General features: G+C 39.3%; 1 long non-coding RNA gene across 1 annotated transcript in view; it reads left to right on the forward strand.

Annotated features, from left to right (window-relative positions):
- Positions 1–8750: 8750 nt before the first annotated feature.
- LOC118500833 overlaps positions 8751–21165 on the forward strand; it is a 207089-nt gene continuing 194674 nt past the window's right edge. Inside the window, exon 1 of the long non-coding RNA XR_004903418.1 lies at positions 8751–9015. This is a non-coding gene — a long non-coding RNA (uncharacterized LOC118500833). The remainder of the gene's footprint in view (positions 9016–21165) is intronic.

Genomic DNA, 21165 nt, shown 5'->3' on the forward strand with positions numbered 1-21165 from the left:
ATTATTCATGTTATCACACTTTATTTATTTTTGAAACCCCAGATAAAAGAGGAATTGATGAAAAGTTATTGTAATAAAAATGTTCAGATAAGGTAGACTTCCCCATACTGACCTTTAGCTTTACTATAAAGTTTATTATTATTATGAAGTAAATTTTACTATGAAGTTTATTATCCCACATCATAAACTACTTTGTGACTGGGTTTTTAAAATCAATAGTTAGTTACCTCAATAAGTTCAGTCAGACAGTGTTTCTTATTCCATAGCAGATACCAGAATAATCTCCATTTCTGTTCAAATGTTTAAGAAATTTAAGGAATTAAGTAATGAAAGTAGGCACTAAAATAATTTATTTAATCATATTCTACATGGGATTGCAAAACTTAATAAATAAACATTATACTTTCATTCCAGTTGACCTTGATAAAAATATTGTTAAGCCATCATCTTTATTGCATATTTAGAAGTATAAGTTTTTATTCAGTTGAAACCATAAATGGGGAGAAAGGCCAAAAGCCACAAGAGAGAACACATTTTGGTTCAACATTGTGCATGGTGAGCTGTTTTCCCTCATAAAATTTACAAATTAAGGGATATCATTCTGTATACAATTAGAGTCCCCTGAGTAGTGGTAACCAAATATATATTTCTCTTATTTGGTAATTGCTTTTCTATTATTTGCTTATTTTTATGAGACAAACACATACATATTCACTAATCATAATCTATTGAAATTAAAGAAAATTTTCTCACAGATGAAAACTTTCCACACTAACTCTTGTTTCTTTGTTGATTGCAGATTTTATAGACACCATGAAAATCAGCTTTTCCCTCTTGCTAATGGTGAGGTAGAAAATTCCCACTGTTTAAACATAATCATGAGTTAGCATCTAATTAGGGTAGGAACTACTGGAAACAGAAGTGCCCACTGGAAGTTGTGGAGAAATATTATAAATGTAGAAGCAGAGTGAGGGGAAAAAGAGGAAGTTCATGCAGTCTTCCTTCTGCTGGTGATTCTTGAGATAACAGTAGGTGGCTTAAGAACAGGGCATTATATAATATTGAATTATATAATAAGATACTTCCTTTCTGTTCTTTTTCAATCCTTCTGTTAACACTGAAGAGAGAAATTGCATGTAGTGCCAGTATTCATGCCCCTTTAAAACCTGCTAAGAACAGAGAATCTCGGGTAGAATGAAGAATAAAACAAAAAATTAATATCTTGTCTTTATCATATCTATTTACTGCAAGTGAATATGGTTTTCCATGAACATTGTAAGATGTTTCTTCTAAAAATAAATCTGTTTAATAAAACCAGAAATGAAAGGGGAGAAATAACAACTTACACCAAAGAAATACAAAGAATTTTAAGAAAATATTATGAAAAACTATATGCCAACAAAGTGGACAACCAGAACAAAATGGATAAATTCCTAGAAACATATGATCTTCCAAAACTAAATCAGGAAGAATCAGAGAATCTGAATAGACAGATTACACCTAGTGAAAATGAAGCAGTAATAAAAAATACTCCCAACAAACAAAAGTCCTGGACTAGATGGCTTCATAGATGAATTTTACCAAACATTTCCAGAAGAACTAATACATCTCCTTCTCAAACTATTTCATAAAATTCAAGAAGAGGGAAGGCTCCCAAACTCTTTTTACAAGGTCAGCATTATCTTTTTTTTTAAAAGATTTTATTTATTTATTTATTTATTTTAGAGAGGGAAGGGAGGAAGAGAGAGAAACATCAATGTGCAGTTGCTGGGGGTTATGGCCTGCAACCCAGGCATGTACCCTGGCTGGGAATCGAACCTGGGACACTTTGGTTCCCAGCCCGCACTCAATCCACTGAGCTACGCCAGTCAGGGCCATTATCTTAATTTTAAAATGAGATAAGGATACCACAAAGAAAGAAAATTATAGGCCAATATCCCTGATGAACACAGAAGCTAAAATCCTCAACAAATATATTAGCAAACTGAATACAGTATTACATCAAAAATCATACACCATGATCAAGTGGGATTTATTCCAGGAACACAAGACTGGTACAACATTTGCAAATCAATAAATGTGATTCACCACATAAACAAAATGAAGGATAAAAACCATGTGATCATATTAATAGATGCAGAAAAAGAATTTGAAAAAATCCAGCTCCCATTTATGATAGGAACTCTCAGCAAAGGAGAGATAGAAGGAACATATCTAAACATAATAAAGGCCTTATATGACAAACCCACCATCAATATCATACTCAACAGGCAAAAACTGTTAAATGTTCCCTTTAAGATTGGGAACAAGACAGGGATGTCCACTTTCACTTCTCTTATTCGACACAGTACTGGAAATGCTAGCCATAGCAATCAGACAAGAAGAAGAAATAAAAGGCATCCAAAGTAGAAAGGAAATAGTAAAACTGCCTTTATTTGCAGATGAGATGATACTGTACACAGAGAACCCCAAACATTCCACCAAGAAACTACTAGAACTGATAAACAAATTCAACAAAGTGTCAGGATACAAAATTAATATCCAGAAATCAGTTGCATTTTTATATACCAATAATGAACCAAAAGAAAGGGAAATTAAGAAAACAATCTCATTCACAATTTCTTCAAAAAGAATAAAATACCTAGGAATAAACCTAACCAAGGATGTAAAAAGCCTGTACATGGAAAATTATGACACTGGAGAAGAAATTAAACAAGATAAAAGTAAGTGAAAGCACATACCATGTTCATGGACAGGAAGAATTAACACCATAAAAATGTCCTCATTACCCAAAGCAATCTATAGATTCAATGCAGTTCCTATCAAGATTCCAATGGCATATTTCATAGAAATAGAGCAAATATTTCAAAAATGTATATAGGACCACAAAAGTCCCTGCATGGCAACATTAATCCTGAGAAAGAAGAACAAAGTTGGAGGAATCACGCTACCTAATATCAAACTATACTATAAAACCATATTAATCAAAACAGCATGTCACTGACATAAAAACAGAAACATAGATCAATGGTACAGACTAGACTGCCCAGAAATAAACCCACAACTTTATAACAATTAATATTTGATGGAGGAAGTAAGCACATACAATGGGCTAAAGATAGTTTATTCAATAAATGGTGCTGGGAAAATTGGACAGTTACATGTAGAAAAACAAAACTAGACCACCATCCTAAACCACACACAAGAATAAATTCAAAATGGATCAAAGACTTAAATGTTAGACCACAAACCATAAAAATCCTAGAAGAAAAAATAGATAGCATAAATATGGACATTGTTTGTAGCAATTTTTTACCAGATATATCTTCCTAGGCAAAGGAAGAAAAAATAAACCAATGGGACTACATCAAACTAAAAAGGTTTTGCACAGCAAAGGAAATCATAATAAAATAAAAAGACAACACACAGAATGGGAGAACATATTCGTTGATATATCTGATAAGGAGTTAATATAAAAAAATTATAAAATACTTATAAAACTCAACACCAAAAAAACAAACAACCCAATTAAAAAATGGACAAAAGGCCTGAAAAGACATTTCTCCAAAGAGGACATAGAGATGACCAATAGACATATGAAAGGATGATCAAAATAAAACCACAATGAGATACCATCTCAAATCTGTCAGAATGGCTATCATCAATAAATCAACAAACAAGTACTGGAGAGGATGTGGAGAAAGGGGAATTGTTTTGCCCTGTTGGTAGGAATGCAAGCTGGTTCAGCCACTGTGGAAAACAGCATGGAGATACCTCAAAAAATTAAACATGGATCTTGTTTTTGACCCAGTAATCCTACTTCAGGGAATATATATGAAGGAACCCAAAACACTAATTCGAAAGAACATATACCCCTTATGTTTGTTGCAGCATTATTTACAATTACCAAGATATGGAAGCAGCCCGATTGTCTATCAATGGATGAGTGGATAAAACAACTATGGGACATTTACACAACAGAATACTACCAGGCCATAGAAAGAAGAAAATTTTATTCAGTGTGACAGTACAGATGGACCTTGTGCTAAGGGAAATTGTTGGAATTGTGAGTCCTTATGTGATAGCTGAGGACTTAATGTAACAAGATCCCAAAGAGTCAGTGCATCGTATGAGAAGTAAGAAAGCCAGTCAGAGAAAGACAGATACCATATAATTTCACTCCTATGTGGAATCTAATGAACAAACTGAACTAATAAGGAAAATGGGGACAGACTCATAGATGAAGAGCAGGATGACAGCTAGTTGAGGGTGGTTAGGGAGTGGAGGGATTGAGCAAAAAAGAGAAAGGGTTCATGGATATGGACAACAGTGGGGTGAGTGCTGGTGGGGTGGGGAGAAATAAGGGGACTAAATGGTAATGGAAAACAATAAAGATTAAAAAATAAAATAATTGTTTAGATAATAAGTTAATTTAAATAAACTTATAAATAATAAAAGTGATGTGCAAATATGACATATATTGTGAAGAGACTGAGTTTGGAACATACTATTAGAGCCCTTTAAATAGAGATTAAATTATCTTCACCCAGACTTCTTCTATTATTCTTTTTTTCCTCTTCCTGTCTTCCCTCTCTCTCCCCCTCTGTTCTTTTTTACCTTCTATTATTCAACAAAATAAACTGAGCCAGAATATAATGTGCCTGATGTTGTGCTGGGCACTGTGAACCTGGAAATACAAAGACTACATTATCTTTGCTTTCAATCTGCTCAGTTTCACTGGAAACAGACATGCAAACAATTACACTACCTTGAGAAATGCAATGTGCATGCAAGGTATGGTGTAGTCCAGAGGAGGGATAGCCATGCAGGAAGCAAGAGAGGTATCAGGTTTCGACCTTGGGAGTCAGTCCTATGAAATTTGGTCCAAGTTCATAAATATACCCTTGATTTACTCAGCAAATCTCTACTGAGCCAGACATTGCATTAGATACTGGGTATTTGGGCTGAAAAAGATACAATTGAAGCTTCAAGAAGCTTTTGATTTCAAGGGGAGACAGCCAAGAAAAGCAATGGTTATATAGGTTCATATCTTTTATCTGAAACCCATGGAGGCAGATGTGTTTCACGATTCTAAATTTTTAGGATATGAATATGGTGCACACACTGTATATTACATAACACTTATAAAGGGGTCTGAGGCAGCACCCCATAATTAAAACATATGAGTATTCACACTAAATGGGATAAAGACTTTAAATAGCCTATATCAATATTGTTCAGGTTGTTTGTTTTTATAATTTTTAAGACTTCTAAATTGTATAAAGGTGTGAAGCTATTCTTCAAAACAATTAGAGATATGGTGTAGGGCATTTTTGAGGAACAAAGAAAAGGCAATGAACCCCATTTTAACAAAAAAAAAGGGGGTTAGGGAAGGGTTCCATAAAGATGTCTTTTCTGAATGGAGTCTTGTTGGGTGAATAGGAGTTGGCCCAAGAGATGATGGAGGAGGCAGAGGACTGGAGGATAGGGAGGTTTTCCAGGCAGTTGGGATAGTCGGTAGGAAGGCAATAACCTTGGTGTTTGGGGCAACTGCAAGTAACTCAGAATGGCCATGTGTAGGGTCTGCCTGCCACTGAGATGGAGAAGGGCATGGGGATGCTGAGGGAGAACAGCTGAGAGCGGGTGGAAGCAGTGGGGAGGGACCCTTGCTAAGTTTAACCTTTATCCTGAAGGATAAAAACAGTTACCAAAAGATTTCAACAGTGTGTGAATAGACTTGAAATTACTGAAAAACCATAATACTGGATGAGAGTTAGTGCATTAGACAAAATAAAGAGGTGATTGCAATTATTTAGGTGTGAGATGATGGAAAATGCAAGTCAGCATGGTTTGGCATATAGTAATTACTCAATAAATTGTAGCAATTAGAAGGTCAAAGGCAGAGATGTAGTGGGGGTGGATTAGAAGGAATAATTTAGAGAGATTTCAAGGAACGATTTTACACTTAGTATCTGATTGGACTGGGAGGGAGTAGGGCACAGTAGCCTCTCCTTCATGATCTCTAGGCCTCTTCCCCTGGCTTGGAGGCCTGTGTTGCTTGGCATTCCATTTGGGCATGATGAACTATGGGGTTGGGGCTTAGGGAAGTTGTCTTTGTTGGATTTGTGAGTCCTTTCGTGATAGCTGAAGCCTTCATGCGACAAGATCCCAAAGAGTCAGTGCATTATATGAGAAGTAAGAAAGACAAGTCAAAACCCTAGAAATATTTAAAGGGGAAGAGAAGGTCACGGACAGTCATGTTAAGTGGCCTCGAAGATCAACTGAGATAAGGTCTAGAAAAATCCTTAATGGATGTGGCAAACAGGAGATCAGCTGTTATTTGAGAAGAGCAGTTTCAATAGCTGAGGAGGGGCAGAGGCCCACTTACTGTGGACAAAGGAGTGTGCAGATGAGAAAGTAGGGGCAATGTGTTGGCTACTACCCTTTGAAGATACTTGGGCTATGAAAGAAGAAACAGAGAGGACAAAATTAAAGGTAGTCACGGATTATCGGCTGCATGGAAAGGTCTTTGGTTTAGTTTTGGGTTTTTTCAGGCAGGAGAGACTGCCAGATGCCCAGTTCTGATGTGTAGTCAGCTTTTTTGGTTGTGTTGCAGTCTGTCTCTGGAGAAGTGTCTCTAACCTCAATGCAAGTGTTTCTCAGAAACAGCCGGCCAGATAAACAGACCAGACTGGAATAGCTCTGCAGGAAAGCATGTCTTCCTGGGCAGTCTCCCAGGGGCTGCTTCTTGTTCCATCTTCCTATAGAGCTTTTTGCACATTTCTCACTCTGTTGTCTACCTGATTGCCTGTTTGCCACTTGTTTAAGGCTGTGCTTATGGCTGTATCAGTGCCAGGGAGCTTGCTTGTAAGGTACCTGTGTTTGCACAGGATTTATTAACGTGATACGCCTCCCAGCTACCTGACTCGTTTTTATAGCCTGCATTGTCTGCTTCACACATTTGATTCAGCGCAACCAATGCCTCCAAGTGGCTGAAGCACCAAGCTAAGCACAGTGGAGATAGAAGAAGACTAGGGCCTTTGCTCCCATGGACCTTATAATCTGAGGCATGGGACTGTACCGTAAATAATAACAGTGGCTCAAACTTTTGGAGGACATAGAACTCTTTGAACAGTTGATGAAAACTTTGTACCTCCTCCCCATGAAACAGCACACAGAATTTAACATAAAATTTCAGGGCTTTAAAAAATATATTTGCTAAATTCTGAAGTGATTTTTAAACGTCTCAAGTGAGGAATACCCCCAACTAGAGACATTGGTCCTCTAATGATGGCCTCAGCTAAAGAAGGATTCCTGAGACTCAGTTTCCTGACAGTGCTGCCTGTCTTGCAAGGATATTGTGAGGACTAAATGAGATAATATGAATAAATTGCACAGCACAGAGAGCAACATAGAGCTGATGCCTAAAAAAGGGTATTTCAGTTTTATGGGCATTATGGAGGAAGTAAGCCAGCGGTTAATCGGAGGCACGTCTAACCTCTGCTCTCTGGTTAAGGAGTAATTCTGCCTTTGGTTGCCACTAGCTGACTAAAACATTGCTGTCAGTTTTCCATATTTCAGTCATTCCCTACCCACCACTAGTATTGTTGCTTTACCTGAGTCCTATCTGAAAAATTACTATTTTGGGTTCACTTAATTTGAAAACAAACCTTACATGCAGATGCTTAAGAATGGAACTGAATCCCTGCCATGAATAGAAAACATGTTTTCGCTTGAAAGTAACAGTAACGATAAACAGTGAACCTAAACAATAAAAACTTAACGATGCTATAAATTCTAGTTAGATGTCAGTGCTTACCTAGGGCTTTGAGCCTGGAGCCTGCTCTTTGAGAAGAGGGGGTAGTGCCTGAGAGAAAATACTTTCTTGTTTTAGTTAGAAGAATTGAAAGAGAATTGAAAAGGGACTAACTTTCTAGCCAGTGTGATTCACAGTCATTTAATGCCCTGGCCCAGCTCCATCCACCGACGAAACGCATCTCCCATGACTTCGGCGAGAGGCTCTCCCTTTGGGAGACACTCTGCGAGGGGCAGTTACTTTCCTCCCCACCCCTCCCTGCACAGTCAATGCTGTGGGGGGTGCAGCCTGAGGGCTACCGTCCCTCAGCCTCGGCCGGGACAGGAGTTTCGCAAAGCCTTGTCATTTGAGCTCCTAGAAGCAGGGACACTCAAAGGTCCTGCCCCTATTTCCTTGCTCGATCAAGATCAGTGCCTACCTCACACCCCAGACGGCTCCAGTTTTATTTTTTAATCGGGCAGGTATCCCGGGCAATCTAGGTGCTGCTGGGACATCGGTGGGGCGAAAGGGACGCTATTGAACCTTGGTTTTGAAGCTGTGTACCTGGCAAACACTGCTTCTACATAGATGAGATACTGTAGATTAATAAAAAAGCAAAAGGAAAATTGCCTCATGGTGATGTTATTCACTTACGCCTGAAGAAGCCGCAATTAATCAAATAATCATAGAATGTTATTATTCTTTTGTTATAATGGAGGTGAATAACTCAGCAGCCCGCAGGAAACAGGACTTTCCCTTGCCCCCTTGCTGGAGCTACCTCTGCTCCCCTCCTCCCCAGGTAAGGCCGCCCGCCGCCCAGCCGGCCCGTGGGTCCCACCCCCACCGCGGTTCAGACCCCGGGAGCGCCGGCCGACTGGGCCTGCTCGCGGGACCGGCAGCCGGCGGGGAGCGGGCGCCGCGGGCCGCCGCGTCCCCACCTGGGCCCGGCCCGCCCCCCCGCGCACCGGCCGGGCGGGCACCTGGCGGGCTCTGCGGCAAGCAGGGGGGAGGAGCCCCGGGCGTCGCTGTGCCGCGCTCGGCGTCCCGGAGCCGCTGCCGAACTTTTTCCTGAGGAGTCCCACATTTAGGGGAAGGAGCACGAAGAGGGGAGGGGAGAGCAGAGTTCCTGGAAGCAGCAGCAGCAGCAGCAGCGGCCCCACAACATGGCCTCCTCCGCCTCCTCTGCAGCTGGCGCCGAAAGCCCCCCTCCTCCTTCGCAGGTGAGCGCCGCGCCGCGCCACCCTCCTACCTGTGGCTGCCTACCCCGCCGTAGCGCGCGGGGAATCGGGGCGCGCGGGAGGCCCGGGCGGGGGGTCTCGGAAACCGCAGGGGCGCTGCCTAGAACCCCGTCTTTCTGGGGGTGCCGAGCGACGCGGAGGGGGACCCGATCCCTGTGGGTGGTGCAGGACTGAAGTTGCCGCTCCGGGCAGAGACTCAGGCTCGTAATCAGCCCCAGCGCCAGAGCATCTCCTCCGGAAAAAGGAGGGAGGACCCAAGGGTTTGGGTCTTGTACTTTAAAACACTCGTGCAGAGGGAAAGTGCGGCCTGGAGCGCGGGACGCCCTCGCCCCCGCCTCCCGTCCGTGGGCTGCTGCGTTCCCGGCTGGTCCCTGCAACTCCGTGCCAGGCTGAGCCTTTCGTAAAGGGCACCACGACGGAAGTAGGCTGCGTGTTCGGCGGGGAGGAAGAAAATCACCTGGTTCTGAAAGTTACCTTCAGACTTAGGCTTTTAATTTTTATTTTTGAAGGTGAATCGAGATACTTCATTTAACCCAGTGAAAATACAAAATATAAACATCAGGACGTAGAAAAGTGCAGACCAGTGCGGATGCAGCGGCAGAGCCGGGGGTGGCTTGCGGTGGGCTTACCTTCTCCCTTCATCTTGGAGCACCTTCCGTGCACATGAAAGTAAAACCAGGTGCATGGTGTGCAGAACCATAGCTTCAAAATAAATCCCCTTCCTTCCATCCCACACCCCTCTTTAAGCCCAGAGGCATTTAGCAGCGTTTTCCAGCTGCCATGTGTGTATAACACAGGATAATTGGTTTAAAACACTCGCGCATGTTTGCCTGTGCACGGAATGTCTGCGGAAGGGAACGGAACGCAGGCGACTGTATTTGTCCTTGGAGAGGGACCTGGGGACGGGTGGGAGGGAGGCTTACTTTCACAAACCATTTGGGACTTAAAAAAAACCCCGTATGTGTGTTATCTATTTTAGAAAAAAGAGAAATACTACTTTTTTAAAAAAAAGTGAGACACGTTGGAAAGCAGTAGTTTACCTAGTTTCAAATAATGTAGAATTACAGTGGAGACACACAAATCTCCTAGCCCAGATAATATGTTTCCTTTAGTTGTCATCTCTCGTTCCCTGGGGAATTAGGGGATGCGTTCAAAAGAAGATTCAAGTCTTGACAAAGTGAGTTGGTGGGCTTTTATTGTCACCTTGATTCTGAGTTTTAATGTTGCTTGTTTGAGAATGTGTGGTTTGTCTAATTTAGGAAGTGGCCACTTTCTGTTTAAAAGCAGGGTTTAGGAGTCATGCTTGGGTTGTTCCAGAACTTATTGTGGGAGGGTGGGCTGTCGCAGGTAGGCGCTGGTAGGAAGACTGCGGGAAGACCGTCTCTGAGCGGACACGGATTGCTGCCTTAGCAGTTCAGGCATCCTTATAATTTGCTGACTTGGGCTCAAATGAGGCCATCTTTAGAGAAGCAACCGTTTAATATTGAAAGTGAATGTAAAGTTAAACCCACAGCTATGAAACAATACCTTTCACTTAGCTACTAATGTCTAGAAGGCCAGTTTGTCTCAGTTCTTAAATCAGTGAAGGATAAGTGAGTCTGGACTGCAATGAGGTGGTTATTAACGAATGATCATTTATGATGATTTTCAGTGTCCTTTTTGTGAAAGCATAATCTGTTTCATAATCTACACAGCAATGTGTTAAGGCTCCATAGCAGAGGATGTGGCACAGTGTCCATGAGACAATCCAAAGGCCAGCGGTGTGTTTTGGAATCCAGGGAAATGCTGTGGATTCTGAACTTTGCGTGCTTGTGGCAGTAGTCACACGAGGACTGTGGTTTTCCTTTATTCAGTGTTTAATTTTTTCCCCTTTTATATTGTTAGTAGGTTGATAGAGCAAGTGTGTGTGCCCAATGCTACAATAATATTTTGGTATTTGGAGGGAATATAATAGTTCTGGGCTCTCAGTGGTTCTTCCTAGGTTGATTTCCAGTTAGTGCCTTCTCGGTTTAAGAGTTACCCATTTTTTTAATGCACAAAATATTTGAATATTTTTATAGAATGTGTTACTATAATTATAGGAAATCATTATAATTGAATTCGGAGGTCTTGTGAAATTCTAGCCTATATAATGTCAGTTGTACTTTTTAAAAATAAAGTAAACTGAGATCGATGAGACCAGGTTTTCGATACATTTACACAAGAGCAATTTTGAGTTAATGAATTTTAAATGGAATGTTTAGTCTTGCTACACTGTCTCCAAACTTAGTCAAGTCTATCCTTCTGAAAATATCAAGTTTACTAATGATCTAATCAGATCTGAAGTAACCTTTCTTTGTTGATATCGACTGTGTTCTTGTTCACATAACTGTTCCTGGGGATCTTGCAAATGGGAATGGCAATGAGAGATGTTGGGTTAACAATTAAGGTAATAGTACCTGGAAAAATAGGTCTGTTTAATTGCTTTTTTCATTTTCATCCTATGTCAACATATAGAAACAGGTTAAATTTAATTTTTTTCATGATATAATTTAAAAGTTATTTTGATATTGTCTAGTTTCTATTACACATGTTTTTTAAAGTACTAGAAGCCCAGCTGTGATTAGTTGTAGACTGAAAATTCTATCAAAGGTAAGTGCAGTGTTGGTTTGAATGCCTTTTCCTGACTATAGCCTAAAGGATATAGTAATATCTTCAAAATCTCTGCTCATGGTTGAAATACATCCTGAACACTTGTCCCAGTGTGTTTGAAACTGTATCTGCCAATGGGTTTGTCTATTTAATAGGATGTATATATTTCTAGGAACCAATCAGGCTCCTGTTGACTATGAGAGTAAGATCAATAGTACCCAAATAGAACCCCTTTTTTGATGTTTTCTAGAAATTACTGCTGAATTTTCTCTCTTAAGAAGGTCCTTTTTGGATTTATTAGTAAGTATCTTATTTTAGGCAATAAGAAAACCTGAAAGTTACATATTTTAAGTTCTAAGTGGATGGTAGTATTTTTCTCAGAATAAACTGTCTTTAGTACTTGATAATGTCTTTTAATGCGATTAACTGAACTTATGTTGGGAGTTAGGGATTTAAAATATGAAAGAAATTATTTGGGCATTTCTTTCATTAGATGGGGCTTAGTTACTGCCATTTTCAGATGATACTAAGGAAAGGGAAATGATGAAAAATTAACCCTAAACATACATTTTGTTTTCTGGGTAGGGCGTGAATATTTGGACCTGGCCTGGTAGAGGAAAGGTAGAATGGAAGTTAAGTTAAATGCCACTGTAGGATAAAGAACTGTGTTGCTGAGTTGGAAAGGCTGTGTCCCAAAGTATTCTGAAGATAACTGTGGTGATTCATTAGTAGCTATTTTGTCTCTCCAGCATCGAACTACATTTCTGCACTGTGCAGCTGCTCTGCGTAATGCTGAGGCTTGATGCCAAGGATCTGCCATACAAGTGTGGGGCTTCTCTTCCCCCCTCCCCCCGTATCATGGCATTTTATGTGGAATCTGGCAAACAAACAGCTCCATGACTGCATTGTTGCCATTAGCTTCAAATACAAGGCTTGGCATACAGTAGGCCCTCAATTAATATTTATTGAACAAATGATGGTATAAATGATGAGAAGAACCTGTCATTCAGATTTAGAAGCAGCTTTAACCATTTGAACAAGAATTTTTGATCTGCTGTCATGTGAAAGGCAGGCTCTGGTATATGAGTCTTGGTTTTTACTGTCCCAATGTTAATAATCCTGGTTCAGAGACTTCACGTAGTACAGAACTTACACGAGAGCCGGCACTAGATGTTTTTCTACGGCTAGAACTTGGTGTCCTTTAATCATGCACCTCAACTTCAGTTTGGGCCTTACTATATAATCAGGAAGGGAAAGTGTAGACTAAAGCACCTAAGAATTTAAGGAGAGGTGCATTAGGCGGGAGAGGGACTTACACTTCCTAATTCGTATATTGAAATGTGCCACAGAATACAAAGGTGGGCCAAAAGGCTCAGGGAACTGTCTGCAAAGTTACTCTAATTATTCCTTTTAATGGTGGCCTAATATTCACAGTGTGGATAGAATATGACTTACTTACTGATTTCCCAATAATAAACATTTACCTTGTTTCTAATTTTTAGCACCTTATAGACAATGCTACAGGTAAGATCCTTATATTAAAAAAGTTCATAATCCAGTTGGCTAGAGAATACATATTCATCTTTAATAACAACCACGATTTCTTGTGCCTGTCATGGTAGATGCTGTATGCTTCAAAACATGTTGTAGGGTAGCTATTATTACCCCACTTCATTTTATACAGGAAGAAGCTGAGCTTCAGAAAGGCTGTGCTCATTGCAATTTGATAAGAGCTGGAACTGGATTTGAACCCCTTTCTGCTTGAGTAATGGAGAGAGCAATGATGGTAGAATCAGGCGGCCAGGAATGAAGTTCCTATTCTCTGATTAAACTAGCTCTGTAACCTCAGAATCTTATCAGCTCTTAGGCTCAATTTCTCCACTGGAAAAAGGAGAGTGCTGGAATAAACTGTTTCTAAGGTTTACTCTAGCTACGATAGTCTATGATTTAAAAAAAATTTATGAGCTAGCTACAGATAATTTGTAATAAAGTGATATATATTTTTTGTTTTTTAGAAGTATTTCCCCCCTCATATTTTGGCATTCCTGAAGTTAGGATAACTTTCCAAATGTTGCGAAATCTTAAGTTTATTTTATATTGTTTATTTTAAAAGATTTGTTTTTCTTTGAAAATCTGATTTTAAAGAAATCATGTTTTTTTGTAGTTGGCAATATCTTAGGGCATAAGATTTATTAGTTTTAAGGGGAAATAGCAGGAGGATTTTTCAGTGAGTTGGGCTGGTAACTGAACAATCATCAAAGACAAAGGATTTAAGTGGGGTGTAAAAGAATAGGGACACTTTACATAGTACGTAGAGAGCACTTCTGGTAATTGCTTGCCTTCTGTGGGTTCTTTAGGTCTGTCTTTTTTCCTTTCTTACTTTCTTTCTTTTCTTTTCTTTTTCCTCCCTTTCTCCTTCCTTCCCTTCCTTCCTTTGAGATGTGATCAATGGTATGCTGGCTAATTGGCTCTGAAAACATTTGCCTAATACCATCAGATCCCTACAGGTTAATTAAGGGCTCAGTCCCACAAGACTGGCCTGTGTCCCCCTCATCCCCACACTTCAGATGCCAGTTGTAATCCCAGGTGCTTCTTTCTGACCAACTGGCTGTAGATGGGAGGTTCCAGTGACCCTCTCCTTGGGTTCAGTTAATTTGCTAGAGTGGCCCATAGAATGCAGAGAAATATTTTACTTACTGTATTACTGGTTTATTATAAAGGGATATAACTCAAGAATAGCCAGATCAAAGAGATGCACAGAGAAGGGTATGGGGTAAGAGGTGCAGAGCTTACCCCCTCTCCAAGTTTGCCACTCTCCCCAAATTGCCATGTGTTCACCAAACTGGAAGTTCTCCAGAACTTGTCCCTTTGGGGTTTTATGGAGGCTGTATTACATAGTTATGATTGGTTAAGCCACTGGCCATTGGCGACTGATTCAAATTCCAGTCCCTTTCCCCTCCCTGGAGGTTAGGAGGTGGGGCTGAAAGTTCCAACCCTCTAATTGCATGGTTGGCTCTCTGGGCTCCCAGCCCCCATTCTTAGGCCAGGTCCCACAGTCGCCTTATTACCATAACAACACCTGTTCTGATTTCATAACTTGGGAAATTCCAAGGGTTTTAGGAGCCCTGTGCCAGGAACAGGGTTGAAGACCAAATATATATTTCTTATTATAAGTCACAATATCACAAAATGCTTCCATTCTGGCTGATTTCAAACTGCCAATGGGAGATGAACATAGGAAGTTGGGAAGAGATGCCCATAACAGGTTTTCTTGCAAGCGGATATCAGGTAATCCCAGCACACCACTTATATACAGTGAAATGTACTGTTGTTTTGTTTTGTTTTTTAGTTGAATCAGTATTTTTTTAATCTAAAATGTATTTGGCACTTACCAGATTATTAGGCACACATGGGGAAACACAAGTAAGAACTAGTTTTTACTCTCCGGAATGTCTTAGTGTAGTAGGCTGTTTAAATAAACTTTTATGTAAAGAACAGAATCTAGTAGTGAGAATGGTTGATTAGCCCTCTCTTTTTCCACTGACAACAAAATAAACGCCAAGTAGTTCCTCAGCTATCTTGATTAGAAATGAGAGAACTGAGGTCTGTAACTGAGTTATTAGATGTTGGGACAGTGGAACATGATTTTTAAAAGCCTGTTTCTATGAAGGTCTAGCAAAATATAACAGATATTTCTCCCCTTCTGTATGTGTTGGTATGTGTGCATGTTTATTAATCATCTTTATTGAGGTATAATTTATGTACAATAAAATTCACCAAATTTAAGTGTATAGTTTCACCAATTTTACAAATGTTCTACCCCATCACAGTGGAATACTTGTTGTCCTAAGTTCACCTGTGCTCTTTCCCAGCTCCCTGCAACCCATCAGACAACTGCTGCTCTGATTTCTGTCACTGTGGATTAGTTTTGCCTTATTTTTCTTTTGTGCCTGCCTTCTTTCTCCCAGCCTAATGCTCTTGTAGATATTACTAGATTGTCCCTTTAATTGCCAAGTCTATGAATGTGCCACAGTTGTTCATCTCCATCATACATTTGAATTGTTTTCAGCTCTTGGCTATTATGAATAAAGCTGCTCTAAACATCTGTATATGTATCTTGTATTGACACATGTATGCCCACCTAGGAGGTTAAGTACCTAGGGGCAGTGTTGTAGGTAATACATGTGTAACTGTACAAGAAACTACTCATGTCTTACCTCACATCTGTAGAGAATGACCTCAGATCAGAATGGGAGGAAAAGGAAAGTCCATGGGGGGAATTGTTTTTTTGGCATGTACTAATCTGAGAATTTTTGGAGATATCTGGAAATCCTGCAAGGTGGATGTTATTACTCTAGCTCCTCATGTGAGAAAACAGACCCAGTTCAGTGATTTGCCCAATGGAGCCATTAAATGGTAGAGTCAGAACCCTTCAGTGTGTTATTCTAAAACCCAGGCTTTCCCTTTCTATTACACTTCATTTCCTTGTAAAAGATACGTTTCAAGATATATTCAGTAAAGGACACAGTATTATTGGAAATATGATTTGGACTCTGGATGAAGGGTGGATATAGAAAACTATATTGATATTAAGTAAGACTTTAGAAACATAAAATAAAATATACTTATAAAGAGAAAATCTGAAGTTTTTAGACAGCTTTATTGAGATATAATATATACATAAAATTCACCCACTTAAGTGTATAAATCAAAAATTTTGGTATGGTTTACAGAGTTGGAAAACTATCACCAGAGTCTAATTTTTGAACATTCCTATTATCCTCAAAGAAGTACTCATTTACAGTAAAAAAAACACATACTTTTAGAGTTAGGAAGGCCCGTGTGTTAGTCTGAGCTTTACTAGTCAGCAGCTGTGTTATCTCGGAAAACTAAATCTTCGTTTCCACTCCTTTGAAACAGAGATGAGGACATCTCCTCTACAATATTTTTTGTAAGGACTGTAAATCATACACGCAAAGAACTTGGTAATAATAAATATTAAGTAAATGGTAGTGTTTATTGTTGAACTGTGCCTGCATCTTTGTAATTTTTGTGGTATTTTGTTTATATTCTTAGAGCTCCTACAATAGTGTGCCCTTTACTAAAGACATCTTGAAACATATCTTGTACCAGGAAATGAAGTGGAATGGAAAGAGAAAGCCTGGACTTGAGAGCAACATACTGGGGGTTTCTGGTTCTACCACTTAATGGCTCCATTGGGCAGATCACTGAACCGGGTCTGTTTCTCATATGAGGAACTAGGGTAATAACACCCGCCTTGCAGGGTTGCTTTCAGTGTTTGAGGAAATATACGTGACATTTCGATATAGTAGCCGATCGATACACTGGAACGGCTCCTCTGTGATATCAGAAGCTACCGTCTTTGAAGTAATTACATCTAGGAATAGAATTTATGTACAAAATTCAAGGCCTAGGTGGAAATTTTGTTCATGTGCTATGTGCACATTTGCTGTACAAATTTTTATATTTTAGTACTAGTAGAGTGCCCCATACATATTCCTTAATAACATATTTGATTAAATAAATCTGAGTTAAAAAAAGAAGAAAAAGTATTTCCCCCATTCTGTTCCAATCTCCCTCAGTGTTTAGGTATCTGGGAGAAACTTTCATTTTCTAAGCTTCAGGTTTATTCACTCAATTGCTCTCATTTGGCAGGATGGGGGTGGGGTGTGATGGAGGAAAGTTAGAAATTATCATAAGAACAAAAATTACAACAATAATTGCTTATATTTGTAAATAGCTATTTCTATTTTTAAAAATAATTTCATGTTCTTTCATTAAATTTGTGTCTCAAAATAACCATATCAGGTGATTGGAATAAATAGTCTCATTTTAGTGAAAAAAATGAGGTTCAGGGATGAATTTGTTCATGGTTCTTATAGAGCTAATAAGTGGCAAAGCCAAATGAGGGAATAGATAGGAAAACTTGTGTGTGGCTGGTGGGAGCAGCTTTCTGGAAAGCCACCTGGTATCACTTAGTTATTTAGTCTATGACCAAACAATTTCACTCCTACAGGTGGACACTGGAATGTATCCCATAGGTTCCCCAACAAGGTGTGTCCAAAGTTACTCACTGTTGTGTAGTGGAGGAGTGGGGTTTCTGGGTGACCATTGCTGACAGAGGCAGAGAAAGCATGGTGGGGACACATTATGGTCTTATCCATAGTTTAATGCAAGAGACTGGATAAAAGCAATGTGAATACATCTTAAGAATATAGTGCCTGGTGAAAAATGTAAGAGTGTGGGCTATATTTATTATTTATGTGAATTAAAAATTCGTAAGCCTAGTACAGCATATGTCTTGTAAGAACAATTACACTAAATAGTCATTAAGCATATTAGAATGGCTACCTTTGGGGCCCAGTGCATGGGAGTAGGTTATGAAGATAAAAAGAAATAAATAAGAAACACCGTAAAAACGTGCCACATACCAGTAAGTATGGCTGACTCAGCCCTCTGAGTGGTGAAGTTAAAAACAAAACAAAACAACACATTGTTACTTGATATAGCTTGAACACCTTTTATGTGATCAACTCTGTTACTACTAGGCTTAACCAAAGAGACCCTGACATTTGGAACATATATGATGACATATGTTCCAAATGAAATAAATTTGGACTGGTTTCTAAAGTCTCAAGTTAAATTTTGCACAGAAAGCAACAGTTTTGCTTTTGAAAAGGTTTATAATACAGTATACTTGAGTATGTATAATTTAAAAATTAAGTCCTTTAAAATTTTCTATTTTGGATAATAGACACTGATGTGTCATTAGTTTTTACAGAATTAGCATGCAGTATACTAAATATTTAATTATGAAATGATGCTTGAACTGTCTGTATCATTCTTCATAGATTCAGAAGGTACTCAGTATCCTATAATATCCAGCACAGTTGTCTGCATGTACAATATAAGTATTGTCTTTAAAGGAGCTAAATGTGTGATTATTTTTGCAGATATAGCTCCTATTTTATTATTTTCTTTCCAAGATAAATTTGAAGCATAATAGCTAACCCCCTTTTTTGGCTAAAAACAATGCAGATTTATTTTGTTGTGGTTCCAGAGGTCAGAATTCTGCAGGGCTTTGTTCTGGAGCCTCTAGGGGAGAATCCGTTTCTTCCCGTTCCTAGAGCCAGCCTGCGTTTCTTGGCTCCTGGCCCCACATCACTCTGACCTCTGCTCTGATTATCATTTTAAATTGATTGCCTTTTAATTTACCTTTTCTTTCTCCTTACTATTTGTGACCCTTCTGAAATGTTAGTGATATAAAATGGTTGTTGTTATGTTTTGTACATATTGTATATTTTTGTAAACAACTATTCTGGCTGTTCTAAAAAGTCACAATGATTAAATTCAACTGAACATTGTCAACCTTTGAAACTGTTAATTCATCACTACTGTGGAGGTGCTGCTGGTATTCAGCATGCAAACTCGGTGGGGAAAGAAGGTCCCGGAATTATTTTAATGATAGCTGTAGAAGTTGGAGAGAATTGATTACACCCTTTGGGATCCCCGTGTCCACCTGTTTGTGGGTGTTGTGCAGACCAGAGTTTCAAGTTCACCTGTCATGTGCAGAGGAAGGCCTGGCTCTTGTGTAAGTTTCATCTGTAGTACCGTGCAATCAAATGTTGACAACAAAGAATTGGTTTTAATGTTGTGTTTTATCTTTCCCAACAACTTATTAATAAATGAAACAATAGGAAAAGGGAAGCTTAGCTGTCTAGTTGAAGGCATGCAAACTGAGTCAGATAATGTGAAAATGTGATTTATAAGGTGATTCTGAACTGTTCTGCAATTTAGCTACCTGTTCTACAAAACAAGGATAATGGCCCTGGCTAGTGTGGCTCAGTTGGTTGGACCAGTGTCTCGTGTACCAAAAGCCTGGGAGATCGATTCCTGGTCAGGGCACATATCTAGATTGTGGGTCCTGTCTCTGATCGGGGCACAGATGGGAGGCAGCCAATCGATGCTTCTCTCTCACATTGATGTTTCTCTCTCCCCTCTCCCCACTAAAATCAATAAACATTTTAAAAATGAGGGTAATGTTGTGCCTACTTTATCCATCTCAGAATTGTAATGATCAAATTGCATAATTAAATAATTTATTGTTTCAAATTGCTTAGTGCTATATGAACATACTGGTGTGGTTATTTTACATATTATTTTTAAAAAGGTTTTATTTATTCTTAGAGGAGAAGAGAGGCAGAGAAACATCAATGTGTGGATGTGTGAAAGAAACATCAATTGGTTGTCTCTCACATGCACCCCAACCAGGGACCAGGCCCACAGCCCAGGCATAGGCCCTGAATGGGAATTGAACTGGCGACCTTTCCTTTTGTGGGATAACACCCAACCAACTAATCCACACCTGACAGCTAAATATTATTTTTTAAGTGTACTGCTCTTTTTCAGTATGATAGCTTTTCTGTTGAACTAATATAGCATCTTCTAGTTATATCTCAGGGGTAATTAGACACTTTAAAGTTGATTTCTTAAGATTTGGGATTTTTAGCATCTCTTTAAGGTTTTGGTAACTTTAAGGCACACTAGAAAACTGTGCTCTCTGCAACCAACAGCAGATAATGAAGCAATAATTAAAATCTCCTTGCATCTCCATGATTGATGTATTTTGCAAAGTCTGATTGGATTGCAAAGCTGTTACAGGGGATGAAATGGCAGATTGGTGTGAATGTCCATTTGTCTTCCTGGAATCCCCCAATGTGTGGAACTGACCATCCTGAAATTCTTCAGGTGTTTGAAGAATTGGTGTAATGAACTGGTGTCTGAATTGGGAGATTTGGATTGTCTATTACTCAGACCCTGTACACACTTGGGCATATCTTTACTTCTACAGAGTACCATCATAACTGGTCATATTTCTGGTTACTTAAAGATTCTCCATGCTCTGAGATCCAAACTGTGGTGAGGCTGTCAGTCAAAATTAGTACATGTCATTTTGCAGAACCTCTAGGTGAGCTCATTCTAAGCTGTAGGTTTGCCCGGAAATTGATGAAGATTCTGGAGATTTGAGTACATATGTAAAGCACATTTATGTGGCTTTCTGAAGAAGCCTTTTATCTGTTTGTGATCATTGCTTATGTTAGAAATATGAGTCATTAATGAGACCTTTCTCCTGCTTTCATGCAATGAGGAACAAATACTTCCATTTTGGCCCACACATGATTTTTTGAATCCAACCATCTCTCTCACTGTATACCACTGCTTTGATTTTACTTACTATCTTTCATCTGGGCCATTTGAACAGCTGCCTAAATTGTCTCCTTGCTTCCACACAGGCTTCCAATAGACAGCTTACCTCCCCCACATAAAACAGAAATATGATGTCATTCCTCTCTTCAAAAACCTTCCATTGTTACTCATTGTAAGGAAGGTAAAGTCCAAACATCTTAGGGTTGCAGAGCTCTTTTACCATCTTGTCCCAGCACAACTTACCATTTTTACCCGTGTTTTTTCCTGAAACAT

Source organism: Phyllostomus discolor, chromosome 5, assembly GCF_004126475.2.
Source record: "Phyllostomus discolor isolate MPI-MPIP mPhyDis1 chromosome 5, mPhyDis1.pri.v3, whole genome shotgun sequence".
Taxonomy (NCBI): Eukaryota; Metazoa; Chordata; class Mammalia; order Chiroptera; family Phyllostomidae; genus Phyllostomus; species Phyllostomus discolor.